The sequence below is a fragment of the Salminus brasiliensis genome, chromosome 14, assembly GCF_030463535.1.
Source record: "Salminus brasiliensis chromosome 14, fSalBra1.hap2, whole genome shotgun sequence".
In the NCBI taxonomy this organism is placed as follows: domain Eukaryota; kingdom Metazoa; phylum Chordata; class Actinopteri; order Characiformes; family Bryconidae; genus Salminus; species Salminus brasiliensis.
The window spans coordinates 23,529,991-23,538,056 of NC_132891.1; the positions used below are offsets into that span (position 1 = coordinate 23,529,991).

The 8,066-nt window shown below is 43.0% G+C and overlaps 1 non-coding gene across 1 annotated transcript; it reads right to left on the bottom strand.

Annotated features, from left to right (window-relative positions):
• Positions 1-7,751: 7,751 nt before the first annotated feature.
• On the bottom strand, positions 7,752-7,853 carry LOC140534971 (U6 spliceosomal RNA). The gene has a single exon (XR_011977511.1). It is a non-coding gene; the product is annotated as a U6 spliceosomal RNA (small nuclear RNA).
• Between the last annotated feature and the right edge of the window lie 213 nt (positions 7,854-8,066).

Below are 8,066 nucleotides of genomic sequence, written 5' to 3' on the forward strand. Positions count from 1 at the left end.
AAGGATATTTAAGGGAAATGTAGGATAAAATGAAGGCGATTTACATTATAAAACCACTATTTCCTTTGGGGAGAAAAAGAGGGGAAAAACCCAACAAAAGCAAACAAACAAACAAAACACACACTTAACGAACACATAGTTAAGTTAATAAAAGAGACAAAAGATTAAACATGTGGGCATTAATTAACATGTTTATACCATACCATGTCTAAGAAAGCTTGTAAGTAATGTCTGTATGCTTAACTGTCCTCTGAAGCACACACCATTCTTCCAGTTTTGTGATCAGCGCTGTCTTACAGCTGCATCCTGCGAGACTTACCAGACATGGTGCTGCAGTCACAGCTTCCTGCAACTCATTGCCTGTCTTTCCATCCTTGATCTAAAACACAATAATAGTTATTGTTTTGACATACAGCCCTACAGTAATGCACCAAAGTCAGAGAGCAGACTTATTTAATTTCCAATCAAAATTGTCATAAGTACAAATGAGTCCCAAGACTAATGTGTTCAGTGTAGCTCATTAATAAATGATCAGTTTGCTCCAATTAAAGTTAATTAGACTGAAATTTTGAACATTGCTTGCAATCATCATCAAAATGCATCAAAGCAAAACTGAAAACCACAAGATTTTGTTTATTTTCAGATTAGAGATTTTACAACCAGAAACTTGCCTAGTAACAGAACACATACCTGTAATACAGCAGGTTTTAAAGATTAAACACAAGATATATCATGTCCAATACCTTACATGTGACACGTCAACCTATAACAACGTGAAAAACAATGAGATTAACATTTTATGATTAAAAACATACTTGCAAAAGTGTAATTAAACTCAGGTTAAATAGTCGATAGCTCACACCTACCATCAAAAAAGAGCCTTAATTAACCCCAGATAAAGGTGTCCAAGCTTGTATAGATAGACACATATCCAATCTCCCAAACCCAAGTGGACAAATGTGTTATGATGGGCTGATGATCCTGGTTGAACGTTCTGACCATAATTCCAAAAGGTATGTCTGGTGTCAAAATAACACTGCCCATCTTAAAAAGAACAGCATACCAATGATGAAGTCTGATGGTGCAGCATCTCATTTTGTAGCTCCTCCCACAGACACTGTTTAATTTGGAAGCCCAGGTGCAGACTGTAGGGCCAAAGCTGTCCTGAGTGATCTATGGTAGTCCCTCATACTGAGGCCATGGACCAGCAGCTCGTCTCTGGGACTGAGTCAGGAGCAGTGGGTAGACTGACGACAGTCTAAATCAACAGCAGGAAGCACAACAAGAAGATTCAGAACCTGATTTCTGAAAACCTCTTCAGTTGAGTCATGTATGAATGTTCCTGATCTGTTTCTTAAACTGGTTGTTTTAGGACCTAAAAATACATCTACAGAGGAGCTTTACTACCTCTGATCTGAAAGAGGAGTCTATTAAATGAGGGAGGATCATGGTTGAAGGGGTTCTAGGTTGCGCTGGTGTGTGAATTACCTGCTGAGGAGTACTGATAGACTTGGAGATGCAAGTGTGGTCCAGCCTGGAGCTCAACACCTGTTTTGAGATCTCTGGAGCTTCGGGCTTAGAAGCTCTACTTTTAGCTGCAGACGCTTCCTCCAAGTACCCTCTCAGCCGTCTAGTAGTTACTAGTTTCCTCCTGAGGCCATACTGACCTGCAGAGGAACGATTCCTCGAATCCTGAAACTAAAATATGAACATATATAAATTATGTACAGTTAAAATAAATAAAAATACACCTCAGAAGATAAATTTACCATTTCTGTAGGAGATGTTTATAAAAGAACGTAGCTGTTGTTGAAAAAGAGACAGTTCCAAGTTCTAAATTCCGAATTCCGAGTTCTAAATTTCGAGTTCCGAATTCCAAGTTCTAAATTCTGAGTTCCAAATTCCGAGTTCCGAGTTCAGAATTCCGGGTTCCGAATTCCGACTTTCAAATTCCGAGTTCAGAATTCCGAGTTCAGAATTCCGATTTCTAAATGGAATTTAGAACTCGGAATTTAGAATTCGGAACTTTGAACCTGGAATTAAGAATTTAGAACTCTGAACTTAGAACCTGGAATTCGGAATTTGGAACTCGGAATTTGGAACTCAGAACTCGGAATTCGGAACTTGGAATGTAGAACTCGGAATTCGGAACTCGGAATGTAGAACTCGGAATTTGGAACTCAGAACTCGGAATTCGGAACTTGGAATGTAGAACTCGGAATTCGGAACTTGGAATGTAGAACTTGGAACTCAGAATGTAGAACTCGTAATTCGGAACTCTGAATTTAGAACTCTGAACTCGGAATTTGGAACCCGGAATTCCGACCTTGGAATCCGGAATTCCGAACTCGGAACCCGGAATTCCGAACTCGGAACTTGGAACCCAGAATTCCGAACTCGGAACTTGGAACCCGGAATTCTGAACTCGGAATTTGAAACACGGAATTTGGAACCCGGAACTTAGAATTTGGAACTCGGAATTCAGAATTTAGAACTCGGAATTTGGAACTCGGAATTCGGAACTCGGAATTTGAAACTCGGAACTTAGAACTCGGAACTTAGAACTCGAAATTTAGAACTCAGAACTCGGAATTTGGAACTCGGAATTTAGAACTCTGAACTTGGAACCCGGAATTCCGAACTCGGAACTTGGAACCCGGAATTCCGAACTCGGAACTCAGAACCCAGAATTAAGAACTTAGAACCTGGAATTCCAAACTCGGAATTTGGAATTCCGAACTCGGAACTTAGCACTCGGAACTTGGAACTCGGAACTCGGAACTTGGAACTCGGAACTTGGAACTCGGAATTCCGAACTCGGAACTTGGAACTTGAAATTCCGAACTCGGAACTTGGAACCCGGAATTCCGAACTCGGAATTTGGAACTCGGAATTTGGAACTCGGAATTCTGAACTCGGAACCCGGAATTCCGAACTCGGAACTTGGAACCCGGAATTCCGAACTCGGAACTTGGAACCCGGAATTCCGAACTCGGAACCCAGAATTAAGAACTTAGAACCCGGAATTCCAAACTCGGAATTTGGAATTCCGAACTTAGAACTTAGAACTCGGGATTCAGAACTCTGAATTTAGAACTCGGAACTTAGAACTCAGAACTTGGAATTTGGAACTTGGTACTCGGAACTTGGAACTCGGAACCTGGAATTTGGAACTCAGAATTCGGAACTCGGAACTTAGAACCCGGAATTCAGAATTCAGAACTCGGAATTCGGAATTCGGAATTCGGAATTTGGAACTCGGAATTCGGAACTCGGAATTTACATTTACATTTACGGCATTTAGCAGATGCTCTTCTCCAGAGCGACTTACAAAGTGCTTTGCTATTTACTGAAGAAAACCTTCGCTAGTTAGAACAGACTAATAATTCCAAAAGATACCACTAAGCTTAGACATTACTAAACACAATACAATAAGGCGACCATAGAACTATTCGTCCAAGTACTCTCTGAAGAGGTGGGTCTTCAGTTTGCATTTGAAGACAGCGAGGGACTCGGCCATTCGGACACCCAGGGGCAGCTCGTTCCACCACTTTGGTGCCAGGACAGAAAAAAGCCTGGACGCTTGTCTTCCGCGGATTTTGAGGGGTGGCGGGTCGAGCCGAGCCGTACTTGAAGCTCGAAGGGCTCTTGGAGCGGATCGGTTTTTGACCATTGCCATCAGATACAGAGGAGCTGGTCCGTTCTTGGCTTTGTAGGCCAGCGTCAGGGTTTTAAATCTGATGCGGGCAGCTACAGGAAGCCAGTGGAGAGAACGCAGCAGTGGAGAGACATGGCTAAATTTTGGGACATTGAAGACGACCCGTGCCACTGCATTCTGGATGAGTTGCAGGGGCCTGATGGTGCACAGAGGGAGACCAGCCAGAAGAGAGTTGCAGTAGTCAAGTCTGGAAGTGACGAGAGACTGAACAAGCACCTGGGTGGCCTCTCTAGAGAGGAAAGGTCGAATTCTCTGGATGTTGTACAGGAGAAATCTGCAGGACCGAGTTACGTTTGCAACATGACTTGAGAACGATAACTGATCATCCATCACTACACCAAGGCTTCGAGCTTCTGTAGAAGGAGTGACCAGTGAGTTCTCAAAGGAGATGGCAAGATCGTTTCTTGGTCCAGCAGTTCCTGGGATGTACAGCAGCTCCGTCTTGTTGGGGTTGAGTTTGAGGTGGTGAGCAGTCATCCACGAAGAGACGTCGGCGAGGCATGCTGAGATACGGGCAGAAACCTGTGTGTCAGACGGTGGGAAAGAGAGCATGAGTTGAGTGTCATCAGCATAACAGTGGTAAGAGAATCCATGGGAGGATATCACTTTACCAAGAGAGTGAGTGTAGAGTGAGAAAAGAAGAGGACCAAGAACTGAGCCTTGTGGAACGCAGGAGAGATTCTCTGTCCGACTCGGAGGCAAGCCAGGTACGTTCGCTTCCTGCTCAGGTTCCATGGTGACCCAAGTTCTAGGCAGTAGGTTCAGATTAGGTTGGCCTTGCTTTCTGGTCTGGCAGCTGGTTCCCCCGCTACCTTTGTTTGTACACAGAGCTCGGCTCTGTCCTTAGTTTTGTATCTCCCCCCTCTGCCAAAGCGAGGCTTGTGGCTTTGTGTTTATACCCCTTTAGTTCTCCCCCTCGTTTCACTCTCGTTTAGCTCCCTGCTCCTCCCAGTCCCAGGTTTGTTTTGTTTGCCATCTGATTTGCGTTTTGGTTCTGTTCATGGTTTTGCCCATGTTGCTGCACTTTGCTTTTCGGATCCCGTTGTTTTGTATTTGGTTAATAAAGTATCTTGCTTCGATTTCCATCTCTGTGAGTGTTCATCCCTTCAGGTCTGGCCGTACACGCCATGACAATAACATTAACAGGTAAACATCATTCTTTATTTTAGTTCATTTATTTTGATTTTCATTTGTTGTATTTAATAAACATTTACAGTGAGACAAAAAGTATTTAGTCAGCCACTGATTGTGCAAGTTCTCCTACTTAGAAAGATAAGAGAGGTGTGTATCTTTCATCATAGGTACACTACAACTATGTGAGACAAAATGAGGAAAAAAAAATCCAGGAAATCAGATGGTAGAATTTTGAAAGAATTTATTTGTAAATTATGGTGGAAAATAAGTATTTGGTCACAAACAAGCAAGATTTCTGGCTCTGACAGGCCTGTAACTTCTTCTTTAGGAAGCTCTTCTGTCCTCCACTCGTTACCTGTATTAATGCCACCTGTTTGACCTTGTTATCTGTATAAAAGAAGCCTGTCCACAGCCTCAAACAGTCAGACTCCAAACCTAACCATGGACAAGACCAACATTAGATAAACATTAGAGCTTAGAATGTTGGGCTGATTTAAATACAATCAGGGTCATAAGTATTTGGACAGTGACTGAATGTGTGGTATTTAGCTTCAGTACACCACCTCAGGGGATCTGAAAAAAGTAGTCACACCTTGGCATCGCCTTCCACACTTTCAGCTTCCTCTGTTTTTTCTGTTCTTTCTGTCATTAGCAGTGCAAGCTGTTGTAGGAACCCGTGTGATGAGTATCACAGATCTGCTCCTCAAGGGTTGTTTTAACAACAGCAAGATTTATTTCCTATAGAGATGGTACATTTATCCTCCGAGGTGTATTTTAAATAAATTTGTCTAATATTTTTAACTGTACATAATTATTAAATATACATATTTTAGTTTCAGGATTTGAGGAATCGTTCCTCTGCAGGTCAGTACGGCCTCAGGAGGAAACTAGTACCTACTAGACGGCTGAAGTACTTGGAGGAAGCCTCTGCATTAGTTGATGTCATCACTCATGTTTCTCGCACTAACCAGGTTTGTGCGTGGATCACGTTTCCTGTCAATGTTACCATAGTGTATATTTACAGGTAAAGCTGCCTAAATACACCAGTAAGTAGGAAATGATGATAGACTAAAATCATTATATGAGAGAACGCTCCCAGCAGGAGAGTGTAAATCACCATGTCAGTGTAAATATGAGCTAATAGAGGTAATAAGAAATCATTTTATATATTTATATATATTAACACCCAAGTAAATCCTCAGATTCAGAGATATATAGTAATGAAGTAGAACTACTTCAGTACTGTACTTAAGTACTAAAATACTGTATCTGTATCTACTGGAGGATTATTTTATCTCCTACTTCCACTTTTACTTCACTACATATTTTGGATGAGTTTAATACTTTTACTCTGTTAGATGTTTATGTGCTGCAGCTGCAGTGAGGACACTAACGCTAGAGCTCTGTAGTTTATTCCGAGATGGAAGAACCACTAGAAGAAACACCACCTTCCCCACCTTCAAATACTCGTATGTGGCCGAATGGCCAGAGATCTTTTAGCTGTAGTCTAGTTTACAGAGAGTGAAGCTCAGGGTTTTAAGCTGCTCTCCTCACTGCTTTTACAGATGAAACTCTTGTATGTGGCAGGTTGAGTCAGTTTTGTTCAGCTTTCTCTCTTTTGGGCGAGTTTGTTTAGAGAGTTAACTGAAGACTCGTGTTCATGAACTCCGTCTTCTACAGTTCTGTCCTTCTACTACAGCCAGAGGAACTGTGACAGTCCTTACGTCTGAGCATTTGAAATAATAAAAACAGTGATACTCAGACTTTTGACTGCTTTCTGTAAGAACTACAGAACACAAAACTGTACTTTTACTTTCAGTACTTAAGTGGAAGTACATAAGTATTGCATTTAGTTACTTAAGTCTGGAGCTTAAAGACATTTCTGCTTCTACTCAAGTCACTTTTTTGATAGAGCACTTGTACTTTTACTCAAGTCTGGGTCTCTAGTACTTTCTACATGTCTGCTGAGATTGTATTTTGCATGTGAGAAAAACAGATTTAATATAAAAAACACATGAAAGCATTTGTTGGTGGATTGTGGGTCCGCGCTTGCGCAGATCACATTTGGATGGGTAGCACAAATCGGCAGAACACCAGTCTTCTGCGGAATGGCTGAGGAGAGGTGCGTACAGCTTGAGCTCTAGTTCTTAAACTGTTTAAAGAGTTAAAACTCATGATATGCTTAAAAGAAGAGAAAGCTTTAGTGAAAGCAGACTCGTTTAGCATTGATTATGAATTGAGTGTCAGACTTCATGTTGAGTCTACAGGCTTCATGTTCAAGGACTTTTACGTTGACACTCGATTCCTGTTATCATGTTCTGATTTGGGTCACCTGAGAGCTGGGGTACAAAAGGGGAGCAAACGCCAAGGTCTGGGCCGAGAATTACTCTTGCGACGTCAAGCGTTATGTTGGCCTCACGTTCATGAGACTTCTAGGAGAGTCTACGGGTTTCGGTAGTGTATGCTCTATCGGAGCTGATTCAGAAGGAGTTCGCTGTCTGGTTCACTGGTTGGTCGCCAGTAAGAGTCGGCGTCCGGTTTCCTTGCACTCTAGTCACGTAAGTTTATCAGCGCCTGACGAGCGCGGTTTGGGTTCCTGTACCTAAAGGTGCACGTATTTGTCACTGTACAGTGTACACTGTACAGCGAAATGTGTCGTCCGCATTTAACCCATTTGGTAGTGAACACACACTCACACGCACACATGTGTTAGGGGCAGTGAGTACACACACACACACCCAGAGCGGTGGGCAGCCAACTCCAGCGCCCGGGGAGCAGAGAGGGTAAAGGGCCTTGCTCAAGGGACCAACAGTGGCAGCTTGCCGAGCCCGGGAATCGAACCCACAACCCTGTTATCGATATCCCGGCGCTCTAACCGCTGAGCCACCACTGCCCCCACAAAAAGATTGGACGCTTCACGATTTTGCGTGTCATCCTTGCGCAGGGCCATGCTAATCTTCTCTGTATCGTTCCAATTTTAGTATATGTGCTGCCGTAGCAAGCTTCCCCCCTCCGTTAGGTTGGCCCAGCCTCGCGTTGCTCCCTGGCTGCCTACCAGCCTCAGGTGGCCTTCAGGTTTTGCCCGCATTAGTTTGTCACGTTTGTCTTGTTTATCCCTCTCTGTTATTGCTGCACTCTTGTGTTTTCCCCTGTTTATTTGATTAAAACGTTATCATGCATCGCACCGTCCCTGCGAGTGTTCACCCGTCCATGT